The 17,787-nt window shown below is 40.8% G+C and overlaps 1 pseudogene; it reads left to right on the forward strand.

Moving 5' to 3' along the window:
* Nucleotides 1-2,942: 2,942 nt before the first annotated feature.
* LOC135528702 (cytochrome P450 3A27-like) lies at nucleotides 2,943-16,974 on the forward strand (annotated as a pseudogene).
* The last annotated feature ends 813 nt before the right edge of the window (nucleotides 16,975-17,787 follow it).

Raw genomic sequence — 17,787 nt, forward strand, 5'->3', positions numbered from 1 at the left:
CTAATCTCTTTATTGCGTGTGTGTGTCGTGAACAACATTTGCCGGAGCAACAATAGTAGAATCGGCGGTTCGGCTTTCAAAATAAAAGTTACCCATTGAATCTGATGCAAACGGATACAAATGGAATCATGCTACATTTGGACGAGATAATTTGAAAACAAGGTTGGAATATTGTTATATAAATTCAACCAAAAAAATTATCATTTGTTAATTTGACACCAAATAAAATATGTTATAATGGCACTGTGTATGTATAGTTTTAGGACTGCAACATAACGTCAATGGGGTCTTGGGTTCATGACAAGGGGTACCAGCCTTATGGATCCTGGGTTCATGACATATCATACCAGCCTTATGGATCCTGGGTTCATGACATATCGTACCAGCCTTATGGATCCTGGGTTCATGACATATCGTACCAGCCTTATGGGTCCTGGGTTCATGACATGGGGTACCAGCCTTATGGATCCTGGGTTCATGACATATCGTACCAGCCTTATGGATCCTGGGTTCATGACAGGGGGTACCAGCCTTATGGATCCTGGGTTCATGACATATCATACCAGCCTTATGGATCCTGGGTTCATGACATATCGTACCAGCCTTATGGATCCTGGGTTCATGACATATCGTACCAGCCTTATGGGTCCTGGGTTCATGACATGGGGTACCAGCCTTATGGGTCTTGGGATCATGACAGGGGGTACCAGCCTTATGGATCCTGGGTTCATGACATATCGTACCAGCCTTATGGATCCTGGGTTCATGACATATCGTACCAGCCTTATGGATCCTGGGTTCATGACATATCGTACCAGCCTTATGGATCCTGGGTTCATGACACATCGTACCAGCCTTATGGATCCTGGGTTCATGACAGGGGTACCAGCCTTATGGATCCTGGGTTCATGACAGGGGTACCAGCCTTATGTGTCCTGGGTTCATGACATGGGGTACCAGCCTTATGGATCTGGGTTCATGACATGGGGTACCAGCCTATTCATTGACACCCACATATTACAATTCTAAAGAGTTTACACCTCACAATTCAGCCTATAGTGGCTGTTGAACATTCATATTGCCATGTACAGGGCTGCAGAGTGGCACAGCGGTCTGAATTGTGAGGTGATTTCCCTCCGTTAGCAATAAGAGCTACGATGCTAATATTTGTGTAAACTCGTCAGAATTGTAATCTGTCACTACAGTCCCTGAAACGAATGCAGGTATGTATCCGAATGGGATTGGGAGACTCATAGGGCGGCGCACAATTGGCCCAGCATCGCCTGGGTTTGGCCGGTGTAGGGCGTCATTGTAAATATGAATTTGTAATTAACTGACTTGCCTAGTTTAATAAAGGTTAAATGTTTTTTTCTTTAATTAACTTATGGAAACTCATTGACACCCACATATTACAATTCTAAAGAGTTGAACATTCATATTGCAATGTGCATGGCTCCCGAGTGGCACAGCGGTCTGAATTGTGAGGTGAGTTCCCACAGTTAATTTGTTCTTAACTGACTTGCCTAGTTTAATAAAGGTTAAAAAAAAATTATGAACATATGGAATTGTGAGGTGATTTCCTACAGTTAAAGTCCCACAATAAGAGCTACGAAGCTAATATTTGTGAAAACTCTTCACATTTCATGGACCCAAGATCCAGAGGTAACGCTGTACAGTGCAGTAGAAGTCTGCCCCAAAGCAATTCTAATACAGCCACAGTGGAACTTCAACTATTTTTCATGTGTCATATGAACTACTTATTATCTTTGGTTTAATTCATATAACAACATTCTAACCCTGTATAGCATTATCTAATCCAAATATGGAATTATTACACCATTTTTATCCGTTTGCATCAGTTTCAGCATGAGACTTTTATTTTGAAGTCGAACTGCAAATTCCATTGTTGCTCATCCTTATTCTAGCTAGCATCACACAGGTGCTTTTCCGACGGGATACAATAACAACTTGTAACCTGCACGGTTGTTATTCGAGATCTGCAGCGTCAAAGAAGAACCACACTAGAACCTGGACAGATTAAACAACTCAAAATCTGTCAGACCATCGGAGAAGTGAACTCGAACGAGACTGAGAGAAAACGGAGCCTTTGTTTTCAGAAGCAGCAGGGAGGCGAACCGGAGGAAAGATGATGAGTTTTCTGCCATACTTCTCCGCTGAGACCTGGACCCTCCTGGCCCTCCTCATCACCCTCATTGTAGTGTAAGGACTTATATCAAATCAAATGTTATTTGTCACATTTATTGTAGTTAAACGGTGTAGACTAACAGTGAAATGCTTAGTTAGGGGTCCTTTTCCAACAATGCAAGATAAGATATACATATTGTATAGTTCTCTAGAACATACTGATAGTTAACGTTTTGTGTGTGTGTGTGTGTGTGTGTGTGTGTGTGTGTGTGTGTGTGTGTGTGTGTGTGTGTGTGTGTGTGTGTGTGTGTGTGTGTGTGTGTGTGTGTGTGTGTGTGTGTGTGTGTGTGTGTGTGTGTGTGTGTGTGTGTGTGTGTGTGTACAGGTACGGGTACTGGCCCTATGGTGTATTCACTAAGATGGGTATCCCTGGTCCCAAACCCCTACCTTACTTTGGCACAATGATGGAGTATAAAAAGTTAGTACCCGTTCAGAATAAATATCTTTCTCATATTTTAAACAACAGTGTTATTTTTATCCTATGTAAAACAATACATTGAGAAGGAAAAAGAGGACTAGCCGGTTGTTTTAACAATAGATAAATACATGGTAATATGAGACTTGATCCGTCTAGAAGTTGTGTTCCTTGACCATAGAAAATTACCAACCCTCCTCAACTCTCACCTGTTTCAGGTGTGTTATCTGTTCAAGTGTAGGACACACCTACATGACCTTCAAGGGCATGCCCAGGCATGAATCAGCTGTTTCTCTCTCTCTCTATCTCTCTCTGCAGGGCTTCACTAACTTTGACACAGAGTGCTTTCAGAAGTATGGGAGAATCTGGGGGTGAGTTCAGTTGGCTGTACCGTACTAGGATGACTCACAACTGTACTATTCCTTACAATTCATCACCTGCTGGAGCTGTCATGTGACCATGAGGAATGTTAGTAGTAATATCAACAACAACCAGAATAATGTTTTCTATGTAGTTTTATAAGAGGTGGTTAAATGTGTCGGTTTCCATGGTTACTTTCTAAATGTATACCGTTACTAGTCTTACCTGTCCTACATTACCCCAAACTCAGTACCGTAATCTGATTACATTCAGTTACTAGTCTTACCTGTCCAACATTACCCCAAACTCAGTACCGTAATCTGATTACATTCAGTTACTAGTTTACCTGTCCAACATTACCCCAAACTCAGTACTGTAATCTGATTACATTCAGTTACTAGTTTACCTGTCCTACATTACCCCAAACTCAGTACTGTAATCTGATTACATTCAGTTACTAGTTTACCTGTCCTACATTACCCCAAACTCAGTACCGTAATCTGATTAACCACTATATATTACCGTAATCTGATTACATTCAGTTACTCAGAACCCAACACTAATATATATAATAATATGCAGAAACAAATTTAAATTTGCACCGGTTTGAATGTCAGAAAACAGAGAAGTGTCAAAGATACATTTTTTCACAAACATCCTTTTCTGAACTTAAAGTAATCCTCAAAGTTATCATCTAGTTTTTCAAATCTTAATATGTGTAATCTGATTATAATCGCTGTTAATGTAACAGTTTACAGTTACCGTTTAAAAAAAAGAACTATTTAATGATAAATTTTGCACGCCCAATTTTTCAGTTTTTGATTTGTTAAAAAAGTTTGAAATATCCAATAAATGTCGTTCCACTTCATGATTGTGTCCCACTTGTTGTTGATTCTTCACAAAAAAATACAGTTTTATATCTTTATGTTTGAAGCCTGAAATGTGGCAAAAGGTCGCAAAGTTCAAGGGGGCCGAATACTTTCGCAAGGCACTGTATATAGTGGTTAAAGCCAGGTGTGTTTCTCCTCTGTGAAGGATCTATGATGGGAGGCAGCCTGTTCTGTGTACCATGTAGGTGTATATATAGTGGTTAAAGCCAGGTGTGTTTCTCCTCTGTGAAGGATCTATGATGGGAGGCAGTCTGTACCATGTAGGTGTATATATAGTGGTTAAAGCCAGGTGTGTATCTCCTCTGTGAAGGATCTATGATGGGAGGCAGTCTGTACCATGTAGTTGTATATATATATAGTGGTTAAAGCCAGGTGCGTGTTTCTCCTCTGTCAAGGATCTATGATGGGAGGCAGCCTGTTCTGTGTATCATGTAGTTGTATGTATATATATAGTGGTTAAAGCCAGGTGCGTGTTTCTCCTCTGTGAAGGATCTATGATGGGAGGCAGTCTGTACCATGTAGGTGTATATATAGTGGTTAAAGCCAGGTGCGTGTTTCTCCTCTGTGAAGGATCTATGATGGGAGGCAGCCTGTTCTGTGTATCATGGACAAAAGCATGATCAAGACCGTCCTGATTAAAGAGTGTTACAACATCTTCATCAACCGCAGGGTGAGACACACACACACACACACACACACACACACACACACACACACACACACACACACACACACACACACACACACACACACACACACACACACACACACACACACACACACACACATACACACACACACACACACACACACACACACACACACACACACACACACACACACACACACACACACACACACACACACACACACACACACACACACACACACACACACCACTACACACACCTCTACACACACACACACACACACACACACACACACACACACCACCTGTTTGATAATTAATACAACTGTCCTCCATGTTTTAGGACTTCTGTCTGAATGGTGACCTGTTTGATAATTAATACAACTGTCCTCCATGTTGTAGAACTTCCATCTGAATGGTGAGCTGTTTGACGCGGTGTCCGTTGCCGAGGACGATTCATGGAGACGGATCCGTAGTGTCCTCTCACCTTCATTTACCTCTGGGCGACTAAAGGAGGTAGAACCATCCCTCCAACTCTCCCTTTATATGTTTATCAACTTGTTATAAACACTATAGCTTGTTATAAACTCTATAAACTCATTATAGCGTGTTTTAAACACTTTATAGCTTGTTATAAACTCTATAAACTCATTATAGCTTGTTATAAACTCATTATAGCTTGTTATAACTCTATAAACTCATTATAGCCTGTTATAAACTCTATAACCTCAATATAGCTTGTTATAAACTCTTTATAAACTCAAAATAGCTTGTTATAAACTCTAAACTCAATATAGCTTGTTATAACTCTATAAACTCATTATAGCTTGTTATAAACTCTATAAACTCAATATAGCTTGTTATAAACTCTATTAACTCATTATAGCTTGTTATAAACTCATTATAGCTTGTTATAAACTCATTATAGCTTGTTATAACTCTATAAGCTCATTATAGCTTGTTATAAACTCTATAAACTCATTATAGCTTGTTATAAACTCATTATAGCTTGTTATAAACTCATTATAGCTTGTTATAACTCTATAAGCTCATTATAGCTTGTTATAACTCTATAAACTCATTATAGTATGTTATAAACACTAAACTCAATATAGCTTGTTATAAACTCTTTAAAAACTGTTTATAAACTCAATATAGCTTATTGTAATCTCTATAAACTCAATATAGCGTGTTATAAACTCTATATACTCAATATAGCTTATTATACCCTCTTTGTAAACGCTTTATAGCTTGTTATAAACTCATTATAGCTTGTTATAAACTCATTCTAGCTTGTTATAAACTCTTTACTAACTCATTATCACTTGTTATAAACTCTTTACTAACTCATTATAGCTTGTTATACACTCGTTATAAACTCATTCTAGCTTGTAATAAACTCTTTACTAACTCATTATAGCTTGTTATTAACTCTTTACTAACTCATTATAGCTTGTTATAAACTCTTTACTAACTCATTATAGCTTGTTATAAACTCTTTACTAACTCATTATAGCCTGTTATAAACTCTTTAGAAACTCATTATAGCTCGTTATAAACTCTTTACTAACTCATTATAGCTTGTTATAAACTCTATAAACTCTTTATAAACTCATTATAGCTTGTTATAAACTCTATAAACTCTTTATAAACTCATTATAGCTTGTTATAAACTCTATAAACACTTTATAAACTCAATATAGCTTGTTATAAACTCTTTACTAACTCATTATAGTTCGTTATAAACTCTTTACTAACTCATTATAGCTTGTTATAAACCCTATAAACTCTTTATAAACTCATTATAGCTTGTTATAAACTCTTTACTAACTCATTATAGCTTGTTACAAACTCTTCACTAACTCATTATAGCTTGTTATAAACTCTTTACTAACTCATTATAGCTTGTTATAAACTCTTTAACTCATTATAGCTTGTTATAAACTCTTTACTAACTCATTATAGCCTGTTATAAACTCTTTAGAAACTCATTATAGCTTGTTATAAACTCTTTACTAACTCATTATAGCTTGTTATAAACTCTATAAACTCTTTATAAACTCATTATAGCTTGTTATAAACTCTTTACTAACCCATTATAGCTTGTTATAAACTCTTTATTAACCCATTATAGCTTGTTATAAACTCATTACTAACTCATTATAGCTTGTTATAAACTCTTTACTAACCCATTATAGCTTGTTATAAACTCTTTATTAACCCATTATAGCTTGTTATAAACTCTTTCTCAAATTATTTTAGATACCTTATTTACATTATTACTCAAAGATGGAGTTATGCGTACTCTGAAACATGACCCTTTTGACCACCTACTTCCTGCTTGACCCGGTTGTCAGCAGCACTAATGTGAAAGACATGACCACCTACTTCCTGCTTGACCCGGTTGTCAGCAGCACTAATGTGAAAGACATGACCACCTACTTCCTGCTTGACCCGGTTGTCAGCAGCACTAATGTGAAAGACATGACCACCTACTTCCTGACCCGGTTGTCAGCAGCACTAATGTGAAAGACCCTTCGACTGACAACCCGAGTCAGCTTGCAGGCGCCCGGCCCTGTCACAAGGAGTCGCTAGAGCACGATGAGACAAGGTCCCGGACGGCACTGGGACAATTGTGTGCCATCCTATGGGGTTCCCGGTCACGGTTGTGACACAGCCTGGGATTGAACCACAGGCTGTATTGACGCTCTGCAGTGCTATTGACCGCTGCACCACCCAGGACCCCTGTCTTCTTCATATAGGACTAGAATTAGATGCTGATGGCTTTCACTTCTCTTCACAAAGATTTAATGGTTATGGGTCTGAATTAATAACTGCTATAGTCTACCACCATCTGAATGGTTATGGGTCTGAATGGTTATGGGTCTGAATTAATAACTGCTATAGTCTACCACCATCTGAATGGTTATGGGTCTGAATTAATAACTGCAATAGCGTTCACTCTTCTTTCAAACTACCCGTGATTTCTACCCGTGATTTCTACCCGTGATTTCTACCTGTGATTTCTACCTGTGATTTCTATTGACTGCTGTATTTAACATTCATCAAACAAGAGCTTGCATCCCTCTTCGATTAGTCTATTTGTATAGGAAATGCAACAACAACAAAAATGTCTAGCAAGCTATTCTAGTCTATCTTTTCCTGAATGGGACTCCAAGCGCTAAGGAACGTAATTGACTGGTTTCTCTTAGTTATTTGTCCCGGGAAAAGGGAGTGGTTTTGCTCGTTAATCTCGGTAACCGGGCTATGCCATTCAACCCTAATCATGAAGCAGCACTCTCTACCTCTCCCTCTACCTCTCTCTCTCTACCTCTCTCTCTCTCTCTCTCTCTCTCTCTCTCTCTACCTCTCTCTCTACCTCTCTCTCTCCCTCTACCTCTCTCTCTCTCTACCTCTCTCTCTCTCTCCCTCTACCTCTCTCTCTCTCTCTCTACCTCTCTCTCTCTCTCTCTCTCTCTCTCTCTCTCTCTACCTCTCTCTCTGCCTCTCTCTCTCTCCCTCTACCTCTCTCTCTCTCTACCTCTCTCTCTCTCTCCCTCTACCTCTCCCTCTCTCTCTCTCTACCTTTCTCTCTCTCTACCTCTCTCTCTCTCTCCCTCTACCTCTCCCTCTCTCTCTCTACCTCTCTCCCTCTCCCTCTACCTCTCCCTCTCTCTCTCTCTCTCTACCTCTCAATTCAATTCAATTCAAGGGCTTTATTGGCATGGGAAACATGTGTAACATTGCCAAAGCAAGTGAAGTAGATAATATATAAAGTGAATATATAAAGTGAAATAAACAATAAAAATTAACAGTAAACATAACACATACAGAAGTTTCAAAACAATAAAGACATTACAAATGTCATATTATATATATACAATGTTTTAACAATGTACAAATGGTAAAGGACACAAGATAAAATAAACAATCATAAATATGGGTCTCTCTCTCTCTTTCTACCTCTCTCTACCTCTCTCTCTCTCTCTCTCCTCTAGATGTTTGGTATCATGAAGCAGCACTCTTCTAACCTGCTGAATGGAATGAAGAAGCAGGCAGATAAAGACCAGACCATTGAACTGAAGGAGTGAGTCCTGACCTCTAACCTCTTACCTCTGACATTTCAACTTACACCTCTGAGTCTTAATTGTAATACACATACGGTGGCAAGAAAAAGTATGTGAACCGTTTGGAATGACCTGTATTTCTGCATAAATGGTCATCGAATTTGATCTGATCTTCATCTAAGTTACGACCATTCTGTTGTTGATTTACTTCTGTGTTTTGGGTCGTTGTCCTGTTGTATCACCCAACTTCTGTTGACATTCAATTGGCGGACAGATAGCCTTCCATTCTCCTTCAAAATGTATTGATAAACTTGGGAATACATTTTTCCGTTCATGATAGCAAGCTGTCCAGGCCCTGACGCATCAAAGCAGCCCCAAACCATGACGCTCCGTCCACCAGACTTTACAGTTGGGGAAGAGGTTTTGATGTTGGTGTGCTGTGCCTTTTTTTCTCCAGACATAGTGTTGTGTGTTCCTTTCAACCAACTAAACTTTAGTTTAATCTGTACACAACATATTTTGCTTGTTGCGCTGTGGAACATCCAGGTGCACTTTTACAAACTTCAGACGTGCAGCAATGTTGTTTTTCTTGGACAGCTTCTTCTTCTGTGGTGTCCTCCCATGAACACCATTCTTGTTTAGTGTTTTACGTATCGTAGACTCGTCCACAGAGATGTTAGCATGTTCCAGAGGTTTCTGTAAGTCTTTAGCTGACAATCTAGGATTCTTCTTACGCTCATTGAGCATTCTGCGCTGTGCTCTTGCAGTCATCTTTGCAGGACGGCCACTCCTAGGAGAGTAGCAACAGTGCTGAACATTCTCCATGTATAGACTATTTGTCTTACCGTGGACTGATGAGCATCAAGGTTTTTAGAGATACTTCTGTAACCCTTTTCAGTTTTATGCAAGTCCGCAATTCTTAATCTTAGGTCTTCTGAGATCTCGTTTGTTCGAGGCATGGTTCACATAAGGCAATGCTTCTTGTGAATAGCAAACTCACATTTTTATAGGGCAGGGCAGCTCAAAACAACTTCTCCAATCTCGTCTCATTGATTGGACTCCAGGTTAGCTGACTCCTGACTCCAAATAGTTTTTGTCATTAGCCTAGGGGGGTTCACATACTTTTTCCAACCTACACTGTGAATGTTTAAATTATGTATTCAAAATAGACAATAAAAATACAATAATTTGTGTTATTAGTTTAAGAAGACTGTGTTTGTCTATTGTTGTGACTTAGATGAAGATGAGATCAAATTTTAACTTATTTAGAAATCCAGGTAATTCCAAAGGGTTCACATACTTTGTCTTGCCACTGTAGTTGTGTGGTCAGTAGATGTGTGGTCAGTAGACGTGTGGTCAGTAGATTTGTGGTCAGTAGTTGTGGTCAATAGTTGTGTGGTTGTGGTCAGTAGTTGTGTGGTCAGTAGATTTGTGGTCAGTAGATTTGTGGTCAGTAGTGGTGATGAATAGTTTGTGGTTGTAGTCAGTAGTTTTGTGGTTGGTAGTTGTGGTTGGTAGTTGTGGTCAGTAACTGTGTGGTTGTGGTCAATAGTTGTGTGGTTGTGGTCAGTAGTTGTGTGGTCAGTAGTTGTGGTCAGTAGTTGTGTTCAGTAGTTATGTTTGGTAATTGTGGTCAATAGTTGTGTGGTTGTGGTCAGTAGTTGTGTTCAGTAGTTGTGTGGTCAGTAGATGTGTGGTTGTGGTCAGTAACTGTGTGATTGTGGTCAGTAGTTGTGTGATTGTGGTCAGTAGTTGTGTGGTTGTGGTCCGTAACTGTGTGATTGTGGTCAGTAGTTAGTTGTGTGTTCAGTAGGTGTGTGGTCAGTAGTTGTGTGGTCAGTAACTGTGTGATTGTGGTCAGTAGTTGTGTGGTTGTGGTCAGTAGTTGTGTGGTTGTGGTCAGTAGTTGTGGTCAATAGTAGAGTGGTCAGTAGTTGTGGTCAGTAACTGTGTGGTTGCGGTCAGTAGTTGTGTGGTCAGTAGTTGTGTGGTCAGTAGTTGTGTGGTTGTGGTCAGTAACTGTGTGGTTGTGGTCAGTATTTGTGTGGTTGTGGTCAGTAGTTGTGTGGTTGTGGTTAGTAGTTGTGGTCAATAGTTGAGTGGTCAAGTGTTGTGGTCAGTAACTGTGTGGTTGGGGTCAACAGTTGTGTTGCTGTGGTCAGTCATTGTGTGGTCAGTAACGGTTTGGTTGTGGTTTTGGTTGTGGTTAGTAGTTGTGGTTAGTAACTGTGGTTGTGGTCAATGGTTGTGCGGTTGTGGTCAGTCGTTGTGTGATTGTGGTCAATAGTTGTGTGGTCTGTAGTTGTGTGGTTGTGGTCAGTAGTTGTGTGGTCAGTAGTTGTGTTGCTGTGGTCAGTAGTTGGGTGGTCAGTAGTTGTGGTCAGTAATTGTGGTCAGTAGTTGTGGTCAGTAGGTGTGATCAGTAGTTGTGTGGTCAGTAGTTGTGTGGTTGTGGTCAGTAGCTGTGGTCAGTTGTTGTGTTGTTGTGGTAGGTAGTTGCGTTGTTGTGTGGTCAGTAGTTATGTGGTTGTGGTCAGTAGTTGGGTGGTCAGTAGTTGTGTAGTTGTGGTCAGTAGTTGTGTTGCTGTGGTCAGGAGTTGTGGTCAGTAGTTGTGGTCAGTAATTGTGGTCAGTAGCTGTGGTCAGTAGGTGTGATCAGTAGTTGTGTGGTCAGTAGTTGTGTGGTTGTGGTCGGTAGCTGTGGTCAGTTGTTGTGTTGTTGTGGTAGGTAGTTGCGTTGTTTTGTGGTCAGTAGTTGTGTGGTTGTGGTTGTGTTGCAGGTTCTTTGGGCCCTACAGTATGGACGTGGTTGTGATCAGTAGTTGTGTAGTTGTGTGGTCAGTAGTTGTGTGGTCAGTAGCTGTGTGGTGTGTAATTGTGGTTGTGTTGCAGGTTCTTTGGGCCCTACAGTATGGACGTGGTCACCAGCACAGCTTTCAGTGTGGACATTGACTCTCTGAACAACCCTTCAGACCCCTTTGTCTCCAACGTCAAGAAGATGCTCAAGTTCGACCTGTTCAACCCACTGTTCCTCCTAGTCGGTGAGACCACACACACACGCATTCGCAGACACACAAGGACGCAAAGTTTACTTTTTAATCCTATAAAGTTGTATGCCTCTGTATAAGAAGGGTATAAAGTCTGACCCTGGGATTTATAGGCCTGTATGTATCCTCTATGCTAGGCTAGAAAGTCCAAGCTGCTTGATAAGGACTCCATGAAAGTGCTAGCTTCTGGCGTTCCGCAGGGGAGCGTGCTTGGGCCTCTGCTGTATATATTGTATATTAACGATATGATGAAAGATGCTTGTTCTTGCTGTCTTTTTCTTTATGTGGATGACTACACTTCTGGTGTCTCACAAAAGTAATACTGTGTTGGAGAGCATACTTAGCACAGAGCTTACTAACATTAGCAAATAGCTTGGAGATATTAAGTTATATCTGTACTTAGGGAAAACCTGAAGCAATTATTTTTTGTTCCAGACCTAAATTGAGTAGGTCCTCTAAAATCAGAGTGGAGATAGGGGGGTGAGGTGCTGACTACTCAAACCTCTGTTAGCTACTTGGGATGTATCCTTGATGGAAGCTTGGGAGGTGTGAGCATGGCCAATAAGGTGCTAGGGAAGGTTAATGCAAGGATTAAGTTTTTGGCTAGAAAGTCCAAGCTGCTGGATAAGGACTCCATGAAAGTGCTAGCTACTGCCCTCATTCAATGCCATTTTGACTATGCTAGTACTTCCTGGTTTGGGGGCTTATCTAATCTTATGAAGGGGAAGCTCCAGATAGCCCAGAATAAGCTGATCAGGGAAGTATTGAAGGTGAGTCCACGTACTCCCATAGGCAGGAGCTGCTTTCAGGAACTAAACTGGCTGCCTGTTGAGGCTAGGGTTTCCCAGACGAGACTAGGTCTGGTTAACAGAAGTATTTATGGTCCTGGTTCAGGAGTAATGCTGGGAAAGGTACTGTCTTGTATACTGGAGCCTCAGAATGAAATGAGTTGCCTCTGCCCATAACAACAACATCCTCTCTGGGCAACTTTAAAAATAAAGTAAAACTGTGTTTGATGTCTTCTGTGCCCATATGAATAACCCCTATGATGTAACTGGATTGATGAGATAGATGTTATTCTTCTCTGTTGTTGTTTGATTATTTCACAGCCATACTGTGTTTGATCTTGTCCAGCCATCTTGTCTCAAAGAGGAACACAATGGAAACAAGTCCCAGACTTTATTGTGTTTTATCCTCCATGATTTAACAATGGAAATAAGTCCCAGAATGTATTGTCTGTTATCCTCCATGATTTAACAATGGAAACAAGTCCCAGACTGTATAGTGTGTTATCCTCCATGATTTAACAATGGAAACAAGTCCCAGACTGTATTGTCTGTTATCCTCCATGATTTAACAATGGAAATAAGTCCCAGAATGTATTGTCTGTTATCCTCCATGATTTTATTCATGTGCTGTATGGCTTTTTCAAGTTTTATGTGTGCTTTTCTTTTTAAATGGTCGAATTAATAAACTAAACTAAAACTTTCTGTAAAACGTTCCTCTCCTCCTCTCCCGTCCTCCCCTCCATTCCTCTCCTCCTCTCCTCTCCTTCTCCAGCTTTCTTTCCCTTCACAGGTCCTATCTTGGAGAAGATGAAGTTTTCTTTCTTCCCGGCTGCGGTGACAGACTTCTTTTATGCCTCGCTGGCTAAGATCAAATCTGGACGTGACTCTGGGATCTCAACCGTAAACATGTTTTATATTTTTATTTAATTATTTTGATATTTTCATCTATACATTTACATTTGTAATGGAATATTCTGTATTTACTTATTAAGTTTAGGAAAACCTATGTAACTAGTAATGGACACCAATATGAAACGTCCATATCGATATCATGTTGGAATTTAAAAATACTATTATTGGGACCCAAATATCTGCATTCATATTAGAATCAGTTTGTGTTGGTTGTGATTGGTCGAGATCCAGTAGAATCTGTTTGTGTTGGTTGTGATTGGTCCAGATACAGTGGAATCTGTTTGTGTTGGATGTGATTGGACGGATTTGACCTCATGTCTTTCTGCTTCCAGAATCGGGTGGATTTCTTACAGCTGATGATCGACTCTCAGAAAGGCAACGACACAAAGACAGGAGAGGAACAGACTAAAGGTACCTGCCGAACAAACAACTGTAATCTACTGTTACAAACACACACCTGTTACAAACACACACCTGTAAGCTACTGTTACCAACACACCTGTAAACTACTGTTACAAACACACACCTGTAAACTACTGTTACAAACACACACCTGTTACAAACACACACCTGTTACAAACACACAACTGTAAACTACTGTTACAAACACACACCTGTAAACTACTGTTACATACACACACCTGTTACAAACACACACCTGTAAACTACTGCTACACACACCTGGAATCTCTCTCTCTCCCTCCTCTCCTCTCTCTCCCCTCCACAGGACTGACTGATCATGAGATCTTGTCTCAGGCCATGATCTTCATCTTCGCCGGCTACGAGACCAGCAGCAGTACAATGAGTTTCCTGGCCTATAACCTGGCAACCAACCCCCATGTCATGACCAAACTGCAGGAGGAGATAGATACTGTGTTCCCCAACAAGGTAACCCCCACACCATGACGAAACTGCATGAGGAGATAGATACTGTGTGGGTGCCAGATGTGGTGACGTACTGATTTGTATGTAACCTCGGTGCAGGCTCCAATCCAGTACGAAGCTCTGATGCAGATGGACTATTTGGACTGTGTTTTGAACGAGTCTCTGAGACTGTACCCCATCGCCCCGCGACTAGAGAGGGTCGCCAAGAAGACGGTGGAGATCAATGGCATCATCATCCCCAAAGACTGCGTTGTCCTGGTTCCCACATGGACCCTTCACCGTGACCCAGAGATCTGGTCCGACCCTGAGGAGTTCAAACCAGAGAGGTACTGGGCCGCATTGTAACCACAGCACAACCATAACACAACCTTAATAGAACCACAGTACAACAATAACACAACCACAAATCAACTACAATACAATGTGTAATGTGTCTGAACCACAACCACAAATCAACAACAACACAATGTTTAATGTTTCTGAACCACAACCACAAATCAACTACAATACAATGTGTAATATGTCTGGACCACAACCACAAATCAACTACAATACAATGTGTAATGTGTCTGCCCTCCCCCTGTCCAGGTTCAGTAAGGAGAACAAGGAGCCTATTGATCCATACACGTACATGCCGTTTGGGGCGGGGCCCAGGAACTGTCGGGATGCGCTTCGCCCTGATCATGATCAAACTGGCCATGGTCGAGCTCCTCCAGAGTTTCACTTTCTCCGTCTGCGACGAGACCGAGGTGAGACGCTCACCTGAGCAGACAGAATATGACATCATCAAACATCAGTATCTGTTTCAGCATGGTCAGCACCTGTTTTAACATGGACCTGTTTTAACATGGTCACCACCTGTTATAACATGGACCTATTTTAACATGGACCTGTTTTAACATGGTCACCACCTGTTATAACATGGTCACCACCTGTTTTAACATGGTCACCACCTGTTTTAACATGGTCACCAATTGTTTTAACATGGTCACCACCTGTTTTAACATGGTCACCACCTCGTTTAACATGGTCACCACCTGTTTTAACATGGACCTGTTTTAACATGGACCTGTTTTAACATGGTCACCACCTGTTTTAACATGGACCTGTTTTAACATGGACCTGTTTTAACATGGTCACCACCTGTTTTAACATGGACCTGTTTTAGCTTGGTCACCACCTGTTTTAACATGGACCTGTTTTAACATGGACCTGATTTAACATGGACCTGTTTTAACATGGCCACCACCTGTTTTAACGTGGTCAGCGCCTGTTTTAACATGGTCACCGCCTGTTTTAACATGGTCAGTGCCTGTTTTAACATGGTCACCGCCTGTTTTAACATGGTCACCGCCTGTTTTAACATGGTCACCACCTGTTTTAACATGGTCACCACCGGTTTTAACATGGACACCACCGGTTTTAACATGGACCTATTTTAACATGGTCACCACCTGTTTTAACATGGTCAGCACCTGTTTTAACATGGTCAGCACCTGTTTTAACATGGTCAACACCTGTTTTAACATGGTCAGCACCTGGTTTAACATGGTCAGCACCTGGTTTATCATGGTCTGTTATTCTCTATAGATCCTGTTGGAGATGGACAACCAGGGTTATGTTCTGATATTTTATTCTCTATAGATCCCTCTGGAGATGGACAACCAGGGTCTGCTGATGCCAAAACGACCAATCAAACTGAGGCTGGAGGCCCGTAGAAACACCCTGAGCAACACCACAGCTACCACTCTGAAGAGTCCAACAACGTGACCAAATGCAGTAGCACCCTACCCTGGAGTACCTCTCCCTCTCTTCCCCCTCTCCCCCCACACAAAAGGGCAGACAGAAATACTCCTCTGCACGCACCCTCACCCCGCTAATTCTGGGATCTTTTATTTCAGCTCATGAAACATTTTTGTTCAACAGCCTCTCTATCTATCTATCTGTCTGTCTATCTGTCTGTCTATCTGTCTGTCTATCTGTCTATCTATCTGTCTGTCTATCTGTCTATCTGTCTGTCTGTCGATCGGCTACTGAATATTCAGGCCTTATCCTATAAGATACTGAATATTCAGGCTGGGATTCAATAGGCTACTTAATTAATATAATATGATATTAAGACTGCATTCACAATGAATGAACTGACTGAACTGAACAATCAGAAATGACCTTTAAAATGGCACATAGCTGACAAAGCGCTGGGATTGAATCTTGGTCTCAGTCTCATGCTTGGTTTGAGTAGGACTCAGAAACCCATTTCCACCAGATAACAGAGAGATAGTAATACTATGGATGCATTAGAGGTACATGTCTTGTTAAAGTTAGACACCAGGGGTATTAAATCCATGGCATGATGTCATGTCTGGATCCTGCACACTGGTGGCTGGTGGCTGGAATTCTCCTAGAATGTAGAACCTTAGCTGGTGTTCTATAGAAATGTACACTCATTCTGTTCCTCTGGGTGTTCTGCTGTCCAGTCATTCCAAAATAGAATCTTTACTGTCTAATCTAGAGGTACATGTCTTGTTAAAGTTCAACACCAGGGGTATTAAATCCATGGCATGATGTCATGTCTGGATCCTGCACACTGGTGGCTGGTGGCTGGAATTCTCCTAGAATGTAGAACCTTAGCTGGTGTTCTCTAGAACTGTACTCTCATTCTGTTCCTCTGGGTGTTCTGCTGTCCAGTCATTCCAAAATAGAATCTTTACTGTCTAATCATCACAAACCAATAAAATCATCACACTAATGAACAAGGTCGTCTGTGTATTTATTAACATTCATAAGACAAAACGTAAGACACAAACACACACAAATATACATGAGAACAATCAATATAGATTGATTTGTGTTATTTATCAAGACATACTGTATTTCTAATTTCATTCAGCTCGCCTAATTGTAGTGTGACGACTTGGTCGTCCACACGTTTCTTTTCAGATCCCAATACCGCCCCTGTGTGGCCGTTGGATGTAAATACACAGCCCAGGTCCCATTACAAACTATTAATCCACTGTCCACATTTTCCAGCTCTTGTAAATAAGAAAAGCATTTTGAATCAGAGATAATCTTGCAGCTCATTGGAACACTAGGATCGCATCTTACATCATACTCATAGTGCCATCTAGTTTAATACATTAAAAGAATTTAAAGAAATCTATGGCCTTATTTAGGATCATGAAGACCAACTTCTACTCTACTAAATAAATAAAAATATTAGAATAACAGTGCGGTTTCACATGAAACTATTTTGGAAATAGTTTGCCTTTAAACAGAAGCAAACGTGACGAAACACGGAGAAACAAAAACATCCTATGGCGTTCTGCATTAGCATCGAACAGCCCCCCGTGATATGCAGCTGCTCAGGGAAGCTAGAAACCATTATACACGTGCAGTTAGAAAAGCTAAGGCTAGCTTTTTCAAGCAGAAATTTGCTTCCTGCCACACTAACTCAAAAAAAGTTCTGGGACACTGTAAAGTCCATGGAAAATAAGAACACCTCCTCCCAGCTGCCCACTGCACTGAAGATAGGAAACACTGTCACCACTGATAAATCCACCATCATTGAG

The sequence above is a fragment of the Oncorhynchus masou genome, unplaced genomic scaffold (assembly GCF_036934945.1).
Source record: "Oncorhynchus masou masou isolate Uvic2021 unplaced genomic scaffold, UVic_Omas_1.1 unplaced_scaffold_1023, whole genome shotgun sequence".
NCBI classification, from domain to species: Eukaryota; Metazoa; Chordata; class Actinopteri; order Salmoniformes; family Salmonidae; genus Oncorhynchus; species Oncorhynchus masou.